General features: G+C 41.6%; 1 protein-coding gene across 1 annotated transcript in view; it reads left to right on the top strand.

The window, feature by feature from the left end:
- nkd1 (NKD inhibitor of WNT signaling pathway 1) overlaps window positions 1–18,913 on the top strand; it is a 36,092-nt gene that overhangs the window by 4,807 nt on the left and 12,372 nt on the right. The window lies entirely within an intron of this gene.

Genomic DNA, 18,913 nt, shown 5'->3' with positions numbered 1-18,913 from the left:
ACCAGCCCACCAGAAGATGTCAGCCCTAGCTTTAATACCACTGATCTGTGCAAGAAGCCTTACCTTTCAGTAGCTATTAGTAGCTTTTCCTAAAGTAAAAAAAAAAAATCCAACCTTATACTGGTAATTTTTATATTTGGCCTGTGTGCTGTGAACAGATATTATGATTATAACATTTAAATGTTTCGGAGCATTGTAAGTTGATGCTCTATTTGTTAATTTTGCCACTTCTGTTCGCATTAGAGTTGAATGAGAGTTGAGGAGATGTTACACAAATGTCATGATGTCCCAACATTTCCAAAGCATTATGAATTCAATTTTTCGTGAGCACTCTAAAGATTGTTTATTATCAAAATAATCCCAAATCTTGAAATAATCCTTTTTTTCTATGCCTTCTATAAAGAAAATGTTCCACAAATCACATGCTTCAACTGTATTAGATGTCTTAATGCTTTGTGAGAAGTTTAAAAGCTTGACCCCTCTGTGCTTTCAGATAAAAACAGAAGCTAACCTCTTCTGTGAGAGAATGTGAGTCAACTCTCTTAGCTTTAAAAGCTGTCTTTATTGTATAGAATACCTGGTGAGATAGTTATTTATAGCCGCTGTTCTTTGAGGCCCCCTCCCAGCTGAACCAGGGTCCAGGAGAATGTGGGTCGGGTGTCAACAGTAGGGAGTCCACGCTTGGAATTCTTTTGATCTGATCTTTTCCAAAACATATTCCCTGTAGGAGCAATGCCACGTTGTTTTGAAGCGCTGCACACATTAGCAGTTTGTCTACATTAATGGTTTTAAATTGAATTTGCAGTGTGCACAGATAGATCGAGACATAAAGATGCACTTGAGAGTTTAATTACATTTCCATGCCGACTCTGCACCCGCTCATCTGTTGTCAGATGTCAGATGAAGTCTGTTTGAGGTTGGCAGACACTGAGTGAGTGGAGTGGGCAGGTGGATCTGTGGCTCTCAACACATGAGATCCAGGTCATGTGAGCCTTGGCACGCTTTCTCCCCTGTGTACAGCATGGTGTCTACACCTAACCATAAATTTAATATGCTATGTGCACCCTGTAGAATTATGTTGCTGACAAAGGCAGTGATAGGGCAGAAGATTTTTGCAATTTATGTCTCCGAAGTTCAAATTTCTGTTGGACAGCTTATTAGGTTGCTTCTCTTGGCATCACATGAAAGAAGTCCATTTTGTTTGTAGCATGTCTAGAGTCAAGACCTTTACACACTGGGGGCGTGACAAATAAACGGCACAAAAATTTGTGATACTCGTTGCATCAAAACTATTCATACCAGCAGTGATGCTCATTTGCGACAGTTGCAACAGCTGTTCAATAAAAAGGTTTTGATGAGAATAGATTTGTCAGCAGCGATTTGATTTGTGACGACTACCGGGATCCTATTGGCTCAGAGCAGCTTCTGGCAGTCTGTTTGAGGTAAGTTGTTGTATAGCCTTAGCAACTATAAGCTTTTTTATTGAATTGCCTTCAAGTGAAATGCTCAGAGTAAATTTAAGTTCCCTCTGGTAAACAGTTATGCAGTATAGGGCTTTTATTGTTAAAGGTAAGAATGGAATTAGTGGATCTGTGATTGATTTATTCCTTTATCTGTGGTACAAATACTCAGATAATATTCAACATTGTCTTGGAAGTAATTATGATGCTTTTTAGGCACGAAATATTCACACTGTGTGAAAGCACTCATGACAAAAACAACGGTGTGAATAATATTGACGTGCAAATTAACCACACAAAATAAAACTGTCCCCAAAAAACCATCCCCTATAAAACGTCTCTGATTTACCAAAGCCTTAACTTCAAAAATGATCTATTTTAATGATTATTCTTCACAAAGTCACCCCCTCCTATTCTTAAAATTCCCCTCCCCCTCTGCTAATTCTCCCTTCTCCTCCTCTCTCCCCTCCTAGCTTCCATCTGTTTCTTGCGTTTACCCTGTGGCCCTGTGATGGTTGTGGCTGATGAAATGAGACTGCATTTGAAGTGGGCCATGCAGGGAGGTGTTTTTAGTGACACTGATGGCTCCTCCTCTTCTCCGAGGCCCTCGCCTCTCTGTAGTAAAAGCCACCTCCAGTCTTCCCAAGCTGCTGCTCTTACAATTCCAAAGCTTATATTTTTTTTTAAACAGAGCTCCCATCAACTTGTATGGAAGTGCAGACAAAAAGCGAAGGTACGTCTGACGACAGAATGCAACTCAAAAGTGAATCACAGTGAAACTTCTGCCCCCAACCCCCTTGTCTCGCAGTTGGCTGCCAGCCCTTTGATTTTTTTTTTTTTTTTTAAGTATAAAGGTTTTTTTGGAAGTAGGCCTAAAGCTTTTAAACGCATTCCCTCAGCCTCCGAGTCTGATAAAAGACATGGCAGGTTTTGCGCCCCCTTCGTCTTTCGCTTCAACTGTTGTGCTTTTTCTCTCCTTGTCGTTTCCACAAAGCAAGGGCCCTTGTCTAGAAGCTGAAAGCACCTTTCAAATGCAGACTCCTCTTCCTCTTTCTCTCCTTCTTTCTATCCTCTCCCTGTGCGTTTTCTTTTCCCACCGGCTGGCCTCTTGTGCGTGCTGTGTGACGTATGCCCCTCTCCCACCGGGCTCTACCCCCTCTGTGCTCCCGAGGGACCAAGGGCCTGTTGTTGCTCTTTGAAGAGGCTGGGAGAAAAGTTTGGAGCCACACTCTAAAGAGAAGAAAAGCCTTAGCCTATGGGGAGGAGGGGTAGCACCTGGCCATAGAGGGGCTCTGTGATTTTTAAAAAAATTTTCCCATGAGAAGATGGGGTGGAAGTCTTGGGCTGACGTCAATGTAGCTTGGGGACTGGGAGGTTCGAAAGACATGCAGGTGGCTTTAATGTCACATCCGGCATCGTATGTCACATAGATTTACTAAAAGCTGTAGGAGATTCTCCCGTGTGACAAAGCCAGGCGGATAACTTTCGGTTTCTGTGAATGGCGCCTTCTGGAAAGGTTTTCTGTGAAAGAATGACAGTGGTTTAGAGTAAGGCAAAGCCCTAGTGGCATGTAGACATTTGATCAGGTTTATCCACTTTGCTCCTTTTTTTGTGGTAAAGCATTTCCTCTCCGTCTCTTTATGTATTTTGAGATTACCATGATATGTCACACACCATTTTCTGATTTTGTGAAGAAATGCATCTAATGTGTTCAGTCAGGTCTCTAAATTCTTTAACGAGTACTACAACATGTATAGAGTTTGTCAAAGCAAAGATCAGCTGTCACTTGTGGGTGCTGTTGCGAATAAAACCACATATTTGGCATCTCAATGGTATGAGTGAAATGGTGCTCATGTATTTGCAAATCTGTTCATGCATGTGCATGTGAGTGTGCAGTATGTCTGTAGTCAGCTGTCCGGATGCACTCCAGAGATCAAAGGATTCTGGGGGAATGTGCTCTAAATCTCAGGGGATTAGCAGCTGAGATTGTGCTTTGTTTCCCCAAATATATGCTCAGTTTGGAGCAATGGATAGCTGTTGATCAAAGTGTCTCTTACCACCCCTTCGCAGATACATTTAGGCTGCAGGGTTTTGTCCCACTCTTGAGGGTGGCATTTATTTCACAATTGTAAGAAAAGGTTAGATTTTTAAGGATGTTTGGCTTTCATTTGTTTTGAAGCTGGCCTCGAAAAAGGCTTGCAAATTGATAAGCATGTGCCTAGTGTTTAGTATAAACAGAGTGATACTCCGAGCATGAAATCCATCTAAATTTAGAGTTCATTTAACTGACATCATCATCTTTGCCGTAACGCTTACATATCTTCAACCTTTGATGTGTGTGTATGCCTCAGTCATGTTAATGCCTTTTGAAAAGCTTCAGGAAAGTGTTCCTTTCCACGGTTGACTTGAAATATTAAGGTAGAAAGGGGAGCAATTAAGTGTAGAACATTTTGGTTGATCAATAATGGCTAGTTCTGTCAAACCAATACAGCAGATCAAAGAATTTTACAAGATCTATATATTTTGATGTTCAGGTAGAGTCTGTTATTGTACATATATAAAAATATAAGTAAGAGGCAGTATCTCATGACTTCAGGAATAGGTTTCATCTGCTGTATATGCCATATGTTATTCCAACCACATTGTGAAACCAACATATCTATTGTATCTTTAAATATGAGAGACTACATGTTTGTTACAATGCTGTTTTTATATTATAGCAAACTTCACTAAAGCGAAGGTCTTTGCATTACACATGCATTGGTGAATGTAAAATTTGTAAAACCAAGTGGCTATCTTCGGCTCTGAAAAATTAAGCAAAAGTGCAAAAAAACTGCTGTTCCACAAATGGCCACTTGTGGCTGGCTCCAAAACAGAGTCAATGCCCGTAGACACTCATGTGAAAATACCCAACTTTACAGAAGGAATAAACATTTTCGCAGCTTGGTACAAAAGATGGTTTTGATGTCTGTAGCTAATTTCACCATTCATGACAACTGTACGGGGGAAGACTTTTGATATAACACTGATTAAAGTTGATCAAGGCTTAATGCCTAATTAAGGGCACTCCTCCACGGCTCCATCCTCTCATCCAAATATGCCCACTTCTTGCTTGAAAAATCCAAAATGACAAAGGCCAAAGTGCAAACTCGATTATTAAAAATTGCAGTCCATAAAGCAGTGAGTGACTTCACGATGGCAACGTCCATTAATGTTACTCAGGCCATGTACAAAAAATGTCCTGCTGCATGAACCACATTTTAATACACAGTCATCACAGTGGTAAAATTTCACTGTAGTTGTTTTAGCTTGCAGCACAGGTAGAACTAATAACATTAACATGGCTTAGTTTCATAAAGTAAGCCATGACAGTGAACCAGCAGGCACAATACCAGGACCTCGGGCCTCGCTCACCTAAGTGAAACAAGGTAATTAATATTATTGATAAAACCTCTGCTATGATATGTCAGAATGACTGTGTGAAGAGAGAGAAGTGTTGAGTCAGAGGAACAGAAAGCAATTTTCATATTTGATTTGAGTTATAGTTTTCGATATTTACTTTAAGCTGCATTTCTACTCAGCCCTCGAAAAGAATGAGTAATACAAACAGAAATAAAAAAAAAAAAAAAACAACAAAGAAAAACATAGGTACTTGTGCACCCGAAGAAAATTTTAAAACGTTCTGAATATGAGAATAGTCTGGTATAGGCTAGGGATTGACAGGGCTGTGTATTTATGTGCGTGGGTCTGCAAGAAACTCTAGGTGACTGGGGCTCCTGTGGTGGCGCTGAGCTCCTCTGCCCATTTTAATCACCCACTTAAAAGGCTCTGCTGAAGTGGGTGTTTAAGTGTTTAAACCCTGAATAATTCTCTCTTGTTTGTTTATCAGGTTCCCCTGTGGGTTGCGCTCTGGCCCGTGCAGTAAGTGCTGAATAATTTGACTGAGCACTCAAAGTGGCTCTCAAATAGGACGTGATCAACATCTGCATAAAACTGCTATCGAGCTCTCATGAGAGTGCTCACATGCACAGGATCGTGCATGTACACTCATATGCCATAAAGCACACAGGCACATTTGTTTACTATAATATGTGAATCCATTTATCACTGCTAACAGACGCAGAGTCCCAGCATGATTCCCTTCCACTTGTTTTTCTTACAAACTGATCGTAGGGAAACACCAGTGATGGACTCCACAGCCTCCACGAGCCCTGCTGTTGTATTTATGCTCCTTGTGTTTGAATGCTTTGGTGACCAGGGCTCTAAGGCCACCTGAGGTAGAGTGAATGGAGGAAGTGGATTTAGGTAAACAGAGTTGGGAGAGCATTGTGCCTCCCACAGACAGAGGTTCCAGGGCTCTTCAGCTCTTCCTGTGGCGCCAGGGCTGGAGGAGGTCTGGATTGTCTGTTAGGGGATGTTTTTGGTGGAAGGAAAGCTAAACAGAGGAGCGGCCCTGCTGAAAGGAAAGCTGTCCTCCCCTGGTGTGTTTATGCTCCACAGGTGCCGCAACCTAAAGAGGACCTCACCCTGTAGACTCTCAATGAATCAGGCCAACCCTGTGATCCCCAAAGGGCCATTTGCCCTGTCTGTCAAACCGTCACTCTCCACCCAATTTCTTGCTCAAGTTGGGGAAAAAACAGCATCCTTGGACATAGGTTTTTAAGTCTTTATGGAACTGCTTTGACATAGGTTTGCATTTAAAGTGTTGATGTCTTATAGCATAAAATCTGTCCCAACTGTAGAGTCAACTCTGTGTTTTGTGAGTTTTTTTGTCTTATTTAGAGGCTCTCACAAGTCACATCATGGTAAATCTAAACAATCTCCCTCTCTCTGCTGATATTAACTTGGATGGAGGTTGTGGATTTAACTTTTCGTGCATCATAAATGAGCCCTGTAATTGACCGACGACCTGTCCAGGTTGTAGCTCGCCTCTCGCCCAATGACAGCTGGCATAGGCTCCAGCCCCCCTGTAACCCTTACGAGGACAAGCGGTTTTGGATAATGAATGAATGAACAAATAAATGTATCATAAATGGTTCTCCAAATCAGTGCTGCTTCCTGTATGCAGACGACTACTTTACTTATATTGAAGACACATACAATGGAGTAGTAAGAAGTGTGTATAAAGTGAGTGAGTGCCTGCTGAATGAATTCAGGGGTTGAGACTGTATGGATACAAATAGCATGCCTTTGCCTTTTAAAAAAATGTTTCCTTGGTTCTGGTTTATGTGTCTGTGTTAATGTGTGTATGAGCATTGGTAGTAGAATTTGGTTGCTGTTTGCAGCTGAGTAACTTACTCCACTGCAAGTTCATTATGGTGAGCCGTGACACAAGCCACTAATTCCAGTCAGCTATGAATAGAAACCTGCCCCTGGCACCAGCGCACTTGTATATAGTAGTTGAAGTGTCTATTTCTGCTGCTATGTTTACTTGCAAAGTTGAAACACTCTCTGTAATTACGGAGATTTTAAGTCCACAGTTAAAAGGTCAGATGTGAGGGATGTTTAGAGGTAGTGGCTTGTGGCTGGCAGGATGTCTGCTCAAAACATGCTGTGCGTGTGTGTGTGTGTGTGTGTGTGTGTGTGTGTGTGTATGTGTGTTTGTGAGTGAGTGTATAGATATGTGTATATGTGCACAGACGGAGAGGAAGAATGGCCACCTTGGTGTTGAGGTCTGTTACATCTGGCCAGCATGCACACGTCAGAGGTTTTCATAAGTGCCACCAACCACATGGAGTACCGCTGTTGATTGCAGTGACAAGGTTTAGTAACTGGCTTTGAATGAAGTAAGATGGGCTGGCAGTTATACAGTAGATGTTACAGACAACTGTCATTTGGGGGAATCGTAGAGATCTGATTATAGCGATCAGCTTTTATGACATCTCTCCATCTACAGTTGGTTTCTCTTTCTGTGTGTGGTGGCTGGATCGCATCCAGACTGCAGAATTGTATATGAAATGCAACCCTGGCAACTTACAAAACTGGTTCAGTAGATCAGATAGTAATATGAGCAGAACACATGATCTATTTTGTGCATTCCAGGTTTTGGTCTGATATCTCCTGGCTGGATCAGATGATAATAAACACTTTTCAGGGAAGACTTTGATTCTAAATGTAAATGTCCCCTATAAAAACATTACAGACTGGAAGACTTGCATACTATTTATATTTATTTTAAAACAGAATTAAATATTGTAGAAACATCCGGATCTCAGTATGAATATGTCCCTATTTTATTATTTTCTTGTGGGTAGTGACATGACAAGACAGAGGTGTTTCTTCTCATTTGGCTGTGGTGAAAGGTTCAAGTGCCTGTCAGCTTCTTGCTGCCCTCGAGGTAGACTTCCTAGCTAAAATCTTGTTCCTCCTGCACTTTGCAGCACTTGAGACTGGCGTCTGAAGCCACCCAGACGACTGAAGGACTGTCTCTCCTCAAAGAGAGCTTTGACTAATTACCAGGACCTGCTAGACACAACGAAGCACACTCACTGTTAAACACAACAGGCAAGGAAGCAGGCATGTAGGCATGTTGCCAACTGACTTTCTTAAATGTATAATCCATCCTATTTTTGCAATAATGATTGACACACACGCACACATTCTATAAGCTCATGTCACCTCAGCAGGACTGCTCTGCCCTGTTTGCCAAGGAAGTTAAAGGTTCCAGAGCAAACTCATTTTCTCCATGAAGGGTGAGATATCCTATTGCTATACTAACCACACAAGCTTTTTGAGATGAGGTGTGTCATTTTGCATATGACTCCCTCTCTTCTCTCTCCTCTTTTTTCTCATTCTTTGGAGCTGAGCTTCACTCTGAATTCAGAGGGCCATAATGTTGTGATTTGTTACTCTTGGCAAGCGGAGACCACCTGTAAATCAAGGCCAAGCGACAGGCTGTCTCCATTCCCTTCCAAACCATGGCTTCCTCTTGGGAATGCAAGGTCTCAAAGTGGAGTTCATTGGCTGGTGGAGAATGTGTTTTAGGGATTCACCTCTAGCTCAGATTCCCCGTTAACCCTCTGACTCCCAAGGAAACTTGAGGATTAAAACAGAAGTGCCTTTGCTAGCATTGCCTGCTCACAAGTTACCTTAAAGGACTATTTCATTCTCCAAAAAAACATCTGTGTATCAGTTACCCCATGTTACAATGAATATGTGAAAAAACTGTGTTTTTTTCACATCTATGAAGTCACACAACACAAGCAAACTAAAGGCGTTCTGAATTCGGGGCTGGTCCGAGCCAATTAGCTGCCCAAATAATCGTTCAGTGTGAGGGGTTATCTAAGTAATCTAAATGTTACTGACTATGTCGGAGCCTCTCAAACATGTTTGATATTTACGATTGTTGGCTCCGACAGAATACTGAGCAGAGACCCTCAATAGCCAATGAGAGCGAGGACACTGGGAAGTGCACCAAACAGATATTGCGTACATGTACAGCTGAATGACAATTCCAACTCACCTCCAACTCATGCTGCAAAATGTATAATCCACACTTTGTCACACACTTCGTCTTCTCAGCCATGACTCGATCCATAACTTTTTTCTATGTTTTGGTTTTTCGCTACAAAACAAGACGCATGCAAGTGCAGCCAGCTGACGATGGCAATCCTCCTCCTTATTTGTTTATCTTCTGACATCACGTTTGATCACGCAAGATTCTATGAGATCCCAAGTCTGTGGGATCGCCACTGTGATTTAAATCTGTCATTATGTCTGTGGTCTCCCACGTTCAAAAAAATGGTTAAGATTTGAAAATCCTCTCGTGGGTACCAGTCTTAACACATTGATGCAGCTGTAGACCAGCAGTTCCTGTGTTCAACAAGGTGAAATTACTGTTTTTGATCGATGGAGTCTGACTTAGATGGAGTAAGTTCAATTTCGTTCTCTGTTAAAAAGTTCTGCCTATTTGGGAAGCACTGAGCATACACTGGATAAATGAGATGTTGATTTTACTGGATAAGTTGTGTGATTTTATAAACAGATGTTTTGGCATGCAAGAAAAACAAAGTTGGGTGAGTAACTGATATACAGATGGCCTTTTGTGGGGTGAAGTATTCCTTTAATGCCTGCGTGTGATCAGTTGTTTATGAGCACTGTTAGTTCAGCTGTAGCCAACTCAGCATTAACATGTGGTAAGTCATTTATTCTGAAGACTGCAGTAGTTTGTGCTCATAAGGGGCTTGAAAACTATTGCTATTTGCTGGCACTCACATCACACATCAAAAGAAGTGTCTTTTTCAATTTCTACTGAAAAATCTGAGAGAAAGTCAGAGATTGTAACTGAGGCCCACTGTTTTCCTCATAGAAAATGAAAGCACTCTCAGCTATTGGTGTTTCTAATTTGCTGTAGGGGTGATCATGCAGTTTGACTCTTGATCTTGACACCTCGTATCCTCTCCTTCTCCTTCTCTCCAAGATAAGGCTTTGATAAACAATGTGATAAATGTTAATTGCTGTAGTTACATATTTTTCAGAAACTAATAAAGGCTGTTACCTTGAGTAACAGGTAAGAGCTAGTGCCCGAGGGGCTTGCTGAGTTGTAAAAGCTTATCTTTGCAGGTGTAAAAGTTTTGTAAATGGGTCATTAAAGTGTTGGCTAACTTCACACATAAAACACAAAAAGGGAGAGGGGGAGGGAGATTACTTCAGATCAGCATGTTTCTGAAGCGCAGAGATGAAGGCTGTAAATCTTTGCTAATATTCCACTGAGCCTTTCAGGAGGCAGCCTTTGATGTGGGTGAGGTAATGTGACCAGCAGTGTTTGCAATGTTAATCTGACGTGAAAAGATGACTGGTGGCTGTGCACTATCGCTCGACAAAAGGAAGGCATCACATCAGGGTACTCACATCAGAGTCCTGTACAAAAACAAATAAATTTAGAGCGCAAACACGTGTGCAAAAATTCACATGCATTACGCACACTACACGGACACGTGTCTTTGCAACCTCTTATCCAGCAATGACAGTTCATTTACACTGACATACAGTATAATTTTACTTAATATATATAGCATGCAAAGAATAAGTCTACTGAACTGCACCTCCAGGGCTTTTTCTTTAACCTTGTAACTGGTGTGTGTGTGTGTGTGTGTGTGTGTGTGTGTGTGTGTGTGTGGAGAATCTCTGCATGACCTGTGTTGTGAACTACAGTTAACACGGTAAGCCCTCTGGCATGTGCAGCCTCCTCAAACCCCTCCAGTCTTAGTGTTGCTGACCATGCACACTTTAATCATAGAGCAGCTTCCTCCAACCTGCCTGGTGATGGATCCCAACTCCGTGGCTATAATTTCCTTCCTGGGGTGCAGGGAGAGAAGTGGGTGTGCCGTGACTGAGGGGTGTCAGGCATGGGGCCGCAGAGTCTGGAGTGAAGGTGTCTGTCTTTGATGTTCCCTCTGAGACATCAAATTACATGTTAGCCCTCTTCAGTCAGCAGTTAAAGGACTCACTTGTCCAATTATTTATCCATTTTTTGTCCACTTAACTCAAGTATTGCTCTTTCTCTAGAGGACGAAAAATTAAGGCAAACAAAGTGGTTGAGACATAGAAGAGAAAGAGTTAGTGGTGGTGGGCATGTGGTTTTAAAGTTAAGTGTTTTGGCCACTTGATGACATTTCCAATCTGATCAAGCCTTTAATAAGTGGATTTTTTTGTTTCATAGTGAACTAATGCTGCTAATATTTGTTGTAAAAAAAAAACAAAACGCGTGCACTAAATGTACTGTGAGGTGCTTCAGATTAAAAGCATCCGGCAGAAAGCTTATATTTTGTTAATGGTGCATGTGAAGGGCTCGACATCAAACGATTTACAGTCTGTGACCTCTGGAAAGGCACTGAGTTTCTTATCAAAGCCATAAAATTGCATTGTTAAACACAGCAGATATGACTTCCTCTTGGCACTGCAGGCTGCTCATAGGATCAGCTTTATGCATTTGTTTGGTTTGTTCTAAAGCTCTGACATTTTAGGAGACCCAAGCATCTGTTCCACCGGAGCAAATTCTAGAAAGTACCTCAATGCATTGTGCTAATGTTTGATAGTCTCTCTACAGGAAAAAACAGATTTATTTAGTTTGGCTAGAGAGAAATGCAGAGACATTAATTTGCCATGGCTCTCAGTCTGTAGGTGTTGTATGAAAATTGGCCCCCGTCTCCCCTCCCTCCATAAATGGGACCGTCTCGCGTCAGCTTTGCTATGCTATATGATTATCTGAGATCTTTATTTCATGTGTGAAAACTGATCCCCTTTGAAGCCTCACTCAGAGGCAGTGCAGCGCTTCACTACCTCACATCAACACTCTCTATCTTGGCTCCATCTCGGGGCGTCATGTTTTACTGCTACGTGGGGCTTTGAATGAGGCTGTTTAATGCCGCTGGAAGGTGAGGAGCACTCCAGCGTAAAGAACTGCAAAAAGACTGGACCCAGGTTAAAACTGCTGTCTGATGATGACTGGTGGTCCATTTAGATTTTTATGTTTTTTTTTTCTTCTTTTTTTTCCTGCAGCACCACCACACGTACCACACATTTCAGGATAGGCATTGCTCCAGATTCCAAGAGTTGTGCTCGGTCCTTTGAAACTGCCTCCGGTGTATCTCAGTTTACTCTTTGGGATGGTGGGGAGGGATGGGTATTTCCTCTCTCGAGGTCCTCTGCGAGTAACACTACACCTATAAGCTAATTTGCAGCTCTAAAACTAATAAGAGTTTTTTGTTGTTTTACTTCTCGGTTTTCAACATTGGGGCTGTGTGTGCACAAGAGACTTTGAATATTCCCATGCTATACGGCTGTTTTCTCCATTAGTAATTCATAAACTTCAGCTGATGGCTGCTATCCAGGCTCCATGGAATCTGTCAAAATCATTTTATTTGCCAAGTGCACCAACTTTACGGGGCTAAGTACAAAGACATGATGACAAGTTAAGTGTACCTGGTACAAGGACAACAAGGCATCACGTGTCTTATAATTTCCCTTCATATTTTATGATACTACTCGTAGTCCAATATACCTATCAATCTTTGCACATGGACAGATATTAGACATTGTGTAGCTGTGATGAATATGACACAAGTGAGAATAATCGCTTCTCGTTTTCTGTAATGCTCTGTTTCAGCCTCTCCAGTGGTGCTTTGCTTTTATGTGAGCGTCAGTGACCTCAGCCGTCTCTCGTTTGAAAGGCCCTGGGGAAGCAGACATGGAGAAGCACTGCTGCTATTCCCACATTCTCTGTTGTCTCTGTCACTCTGCCTGTCTAGCACGCTCGGCTAAATGGCCTTTCATGGGTGTGTGTCGCTGCCCACTTCATGTCGGCACTGCTGCTCCAAACGTTGCAATCCTTAAGGTGTTTTCTTGCGACGGGTCGGGGACAGAGCAGGAGGCACCCAGGCGCAGTCCTAATGAGATTTTTCCTGGGTTTTGATGGAGTGCCAGTAGCGCTGCCATTGCTCTAGAGGCCTGCCTCCACTGAGCCCTGGCGCGCGATCAGGGGAAGCTGTCGTTGGCCGCATAAATTGTCAGCCTGTGTGGCGGGTCGTGGAGGCAGACAGCGTAGAGACCAAGAGGTCTTGTGGGACTTTCCCACAATCACATACAAGTACACATTACTTGCACTTTAATGTATCCTTTTGCTTTCAAACACACACTCGCAGCAGGAAGGAAAATTGGCCCAGTGGGTCCATGTCGGCAGGGCTAGAGTAAAGATGATGCTCCGAGTCAGTTCAGTGCCAGCATGCACGCAGTGTCTTTGTTGCTCTGTCTTGCTGTCTCATTACCATACAATATGGACTAAGAAATGCAAAGTTAAATGGCAAAATTTATGTACAAACTCTTTAAAATTTTATTTGTTCAGGATATGTCAGCTAAGCAGTTCGCTGTGCAGCTACACCCTGATCTACAGTAGTTCAAAATTTGCTCAATTGATGATGCCAGCATTCATATTAATGTAAATCAAGGTTAGCAGCAAAGGGACCACTTGGGTCACTCACCGTTGTCACACTATTCTGAAGATGTAATGGTTCAAACTGCTGACAGAATGCAGCTTTTTAAGTCTGTGAGGTTAGCTACCTTTTCAGGGCTGTCAAATGCAACCTGTGAGCCAAAATGAAAATGAGCAGTGTTAACAGAAATGTGGCATTTTCATTTAATTTCCTTAAGAATGTAGTGTCAGACTGACTGAGCCTATATGGATGTAAAATCAAGGCTAATGTCTCTCCATCTACACTGTATGTTGGTAAGTTCTATACATTTTTTTTTACTGGGATAACATTTAATTTAGATTTCATTTTATGCCCACTTTAGGCAACATGTATTAAAATTGCAGCATATGTAGATGTGCATACTATGCTTTCTGAAAGTCTGTGAAAAGCACTGAAAACATCACATAGATGAAAATGTGTTCATAAAGCCCACAATGTTGAAGTTGAAGTGCTGCCTCTTGATTTACATATTTTGTAATTGGTGCACTATGATGGAGTGTAACTCTACTATTACTGATCATGAGTTTGTTGCAGTTGACATTAATAAATCCAAAGACCAGTGTTGAATTAGCGTTCCCAGCTATACTAATTTGCAGAGCCAAAAGAAAATGCTGGCATCGTGCATTATGTTTCTGCTCACCACAGACTTGTTACATTTGTGTGATTCATACATGTCATATCAATGTTTCTGAAGTGACACAGTGTATGAGCTGACCTTGTCAACGGGAAGGGAAGGGGTGGTGTATGGCGTGTCATCTAGGTGAGACACCTACCAAGCTGCAGATAGCAGCAGAGCACTGTTTGAGAACAACAAACAACCCTGGTTATTTTTTAGTGACCAGTCACTGCATTTCCAATGATGTTTATGTGATCAAAAGTAGTTTTTTTTTTAGGGACGCTTCGTTGGGTCTCAAGCAGCGCTTGTGCCACAAATGCCAAAACGGGATCTTTTATCTGACCATAACTAAGTGTTTTTGTGCCTTAACATAATCACACATTAAATACAACTTTGTTAAAATCTAAGATTTCAATGTATCTGCTACATAATAATGTACAAAGCATCTGTGGTTTGCAGAAACATTTAGTGCAAACATTTATACTGGCAATTGGATTCAGAAAAATCTACTGAGGTGAGTAGAGTGGTCATCATTTTTAAAGAAATAACGTGTTTGTTCAGTAAATATTATCGTTCTTTAACATGCTAATCCGCCTTTGGTTTATCCAATTTTATTTTCATAAAATGTGCCATTGATGAGGTTTGCCAAATATTTCCAAGGGCCAAACTAAACAGGCTTTCATTTTGGGGAGTAATGTAGATGTTGTAATTTGGCAGGCACACTGTGTTCTATGTTATAGTCCAGTAATAAATCATTTAATGTGCAGCTTGAATAAGTCAAAAACACACAGGGGCCATACAATCCCTTGTCCAAAAAGCCCTGAAGAAGCTCTGAAGGACCTGGCTGCTGTTGAAAGCAGAAGTCTCTTTGCAGCGGTCTCCACAGAACATTTAACATCATGTCTGGAAAATTGTTTTGGCCAGTCCCAGGTGCAGTAAAAAGATGCTTGTTCGTGTCCTGAAGCCAGCACCTCTGACCAAATCCTGCAGAGACGCTGGGAAGTTGCATCTTGCCGTCGATTTTATAAAACAATTTAGACCCCAAACTACAGAGACAAGCAGCAACAAAGTGTGCAACTCTGCAACAGTCAGTGTACAAGAGCGTTAATCAGTAGTGCATTTAAATCATAGTGTTGATTTTATAGCACTAGTATTAGCCGTATTGAAAGTTATCACCTCACATTTTTATTGTTAAAGCCACTTGCAGTGGGAGAGTGGGGTGACGTCTCCTTTGCTATGAATTGTTTTCCCACAGTGACCTTTGACCCTTGAATTAGCAAGGGTCTCAAGAGAAACACATCTTTGGCTCATTGCTCCACTAAAAGAGATTGATAGCTCTTTGGCGGTCACCGTTTTACGTACATATATTTATCATGGTCATGGTGCTCGCACACGATGTGGGCCAGACTTTAATGAGACCCGATTTTCAGATTCACTAACTGTTTGCAAATGTTGCATCAGTTGAGCCTCGTCTTTACTCATTAGTGGAGGAATCACTTTGGAGTGGGATGACCAGCATTGCAGTTTTAGGCAAATCCAGTTTGAGCGCTTTCATTTCAAATGAAACTGAAGGGAGTGAGTTCAAGCTTTTATCCTCTGTGGCTCAACAAACTGGACTGACTTAGTTTCTTGTCTATCAGCAGTTTCAACATGCACTTCCTACTACTGTTACTACTATTGTCACTGCTCCTTCAGTTACTTCATCTTTTATGCAAGAAAGAATAATTTTGGTCCTTTGTGAAAGATTGTCAGTCTTTTGGTGTCTTGTTTAATTGTCTTCCAATCGGCATTCTGTGCTGCCTTTTTGGCAGAGTCTGACATTCATTTTGCGATGTGACTTTGACAAAGGAGAGGCAGCCAGAAGATGGAAGATTTAGAACCAGAAACATCAACAAAATGGAGAAAAAGGAGATTGTATGTTCATTAACGAAATCAAACAAGGTGAAAGAGATTTTAGGGTCTATCTAAAGAGAGGGGCCCGGGCGTCTTAGAGATGCAACCAGGAATCCTGTCAGTCATTTCTTAATAGGAGTGACAGAACTGAAAAGTGTGTCATTCAAGTTACTGGTGGGGTTTTGGGAGATTGATCACTTTCTCACAGATCTGCAATGTGGTCTGAAATGTTGCTTCTGCCGTTAATATCTCCCTTTTCTGGAGCTGGGCAAAGACTCTTGTCTCATTGTTCATGTGATCAATCGGCTGGTGGGAACACAGGAAACCCAGAAGCAAACACTCCTTATTTTTAGAACTCCTACATGTTATTTTTCTGGCGCCCGACAATCTTATCAATCACTGCCAAAGCCAGAAACTAGAGAGCTAAGCTCCAAAGTGCTTGTGTCATCAGGTCAGTCAGTCTGGAGGTGCTCTTTAGACACTGCATCAGAACAGATTGTAAGGATGAGGATGTCAGATCAGTCTCAGCCAAGGCATTTATCCCGGGAAATGTTTGCGGGCTTTGGTTCAAAGCTGTAGTACAGTAGAAGCTGAGAACAAAACTCAAGCAAATATTCCCATATATTTTTAAGAAACGGCTTTTTTGAAGTGTGAGAGGGTGAATATAAAACATACAATGAATGATGAGAAGTATGGGTTTGAAAATTGGCAATATTCTGCTTCCTTGTATATCCATTTCTATTCAGTGGTGAGACTTTTCATGAAAGGAGGAGGAAGTGTGTGTGTGTGTGTGTGTATGTGTGTGTGTGTGTGTGTGTGTGTGTGTGTGTGTGTGTGTGCGCGCGCGCATGTGCGTGCGTGTTTGTGTGCAAGTTTTTTTTTTTCTTTACACTGACCAGAGCAGATCCCAGAGTAACCCTAGCGGACTAATAATATGACTCCCATCCATCACCACAGACAACAACCAATTAGCACATTCCTCTTCCCCCTTTTTCTCATGTTCATGGTTAACCTCTCAATTATTTTGGATCATACATCAAAAAAGCAGAAAAACATTCAAGAGACTGTATCTGTGTGTATATGTGCGTGCAGGCATGTGTGTTTGTGTGTGAGGAATCGAAGGAATGTGGAGTGAGTTTATTTTTTATTTTTTGTGAAGCTACATGAAAACAGAGGCCAGTGTTAATGTGAGCACACTCTGATACCCCATTCAGACTGACACAGTTCATACTCATGTCTGTGATCTATCTGAACACATACCAGGTAACCGTCCTTCGTAACTATCGTCCTGACCTTGGTTGAATGAGAGTTACAAAAGAAAAGTAACTTTTTCTAGTAGTTATGTAATGAGCCTTTGTATGATTCTGTGGTTTAGCAGTGACATATGTGAAACTGTACTTCAGACTGGAGTCTCAGCTAATGGTGACAACCAGTAATTAACCTATGACAGCTGTCTCATATGAATGGGTCTGATACAGGCACAATGTTTTTTTCAGCAGACCTAAGAATACATCACACAAACCTTTGAGACTTGGTAACACAAACTAAAACATCCACCAGAAAACAAGAGAATATTATAACGGGATTGTTGTCAGTGATTTTTTACCGTGTAATTAAATTCAACCACATCAAACTTTTGCAGAACATCAAAACAATAATGTGGAAAATGTTCTTTTCTTCATACTCTTTCTTTCTTTTTCTCAGATTTTTTTAAATCACTACAGTGAAAGCTGGTACTATAAAGGCAACGCATGTAAGACTTGTAGAAGTACCCATCTTACATTTCACATGAATGAACTGCCAGTTGAATATGATACATTGAGTATGACTGAGTTACACTAATTGACTGTGGTCATTTAGTGGTCACAGGCATTGATTGAGCTATACAGGCAGAGCGCAAGGTGTCATACTCTGAAACACCCACTGGGGTGCAGAACAACCAGAGCAACAATATGGCACGGGGGCTAAAAAATGCAAATAAATGCCTGTAGCTAGCCAAAAACTTAGGATTTCACCAAGTCAAAGTATTATTTTAGCTCCCCATGTCTACCAGAGAGAAAAATATATAATGAGAAATTCAGTATTGTCAGTATATCTGATGCTACTGAATGGCCAGAAGTGGAATGCTTTTATATGAACATTTATTTGATCAAGTCAGCAGGTAATAAATGAACCTAACAAACCAGGCCTTACAGTTAGCTTTAACTGCTACAGTTTGTCTGGCCAAATTAGCAACTGTAACTTACTTATTAGTGTCAGGATCCCACAGTTTTTTCATTCTTCCTGCTAAATCCCGCCTCACATCTCATTGTCTGTATCCACTTTTGTTTTCCTAAAAGCTCAATTTTGGGGTTTGGCAGCTTATAAAAACTTAATTCTGTATCTTTTACTCAGTCAGCTGTGCATCACACAGCAGCTTTTAGGCATTTTTCTTTTGTTCGCTAGCAGATAAAATTGACAAGGAGGCGACTTAACACATATAAAGAAGATGGAACGGGACTTGATTATGCTCTGTCTCTATGGGGCTTTCGATTACACCAGTTATCAGGTCAAACTTTGTTCTACTGCCCGCATTGTATAGTAACCCTAATGTAATCCAGAAATTATCATAGGAACTACTGATTCCCCCTTCATCATACAAATGTTGGGCAGACAGGGGTCATGAAGCTAAATCAGAGGGTATGTTGACCCATTCATACCAACAACAAACACAGGTTTATCCTGGGTCTTTGCTTTGGGGTATCAGTCTGACAGTCAGCCAGCCAGTCAGTCCTGTGGTTCACTGTTTTCTCCTCCTGAGGCCACCCACAGCGCTGCGGCCTGGCCGGCGCTAGTCTGAGGAGGGTAGGATCACACCATCTGACCTTCTACCTCTCTGGATTACACAGAATTCCCCTCTCACGCTGTCATAGCCTCGCCTCTGAGACACACACACACACACACACACACACACACACACACACACACAAACTCAC

This window comes from Plectropomus leopardus, chromosome 1, assembly GCF_008729295.1.
Source record: "Plectropomus leopardus isolate mb chromosome 1, YSFRI_Pleo_2.0, whole genome shotgun sequence".
Taxonomy (NCBI): Eukaryota; Metazoa; Chordata; class Actinopteri; order Perciformes; family Serranidae; genus Plectropomus; species Plectropomus leopardus.
This window is presented reverse-complemented; position numbering and strand designations above follow the sequence as displayed.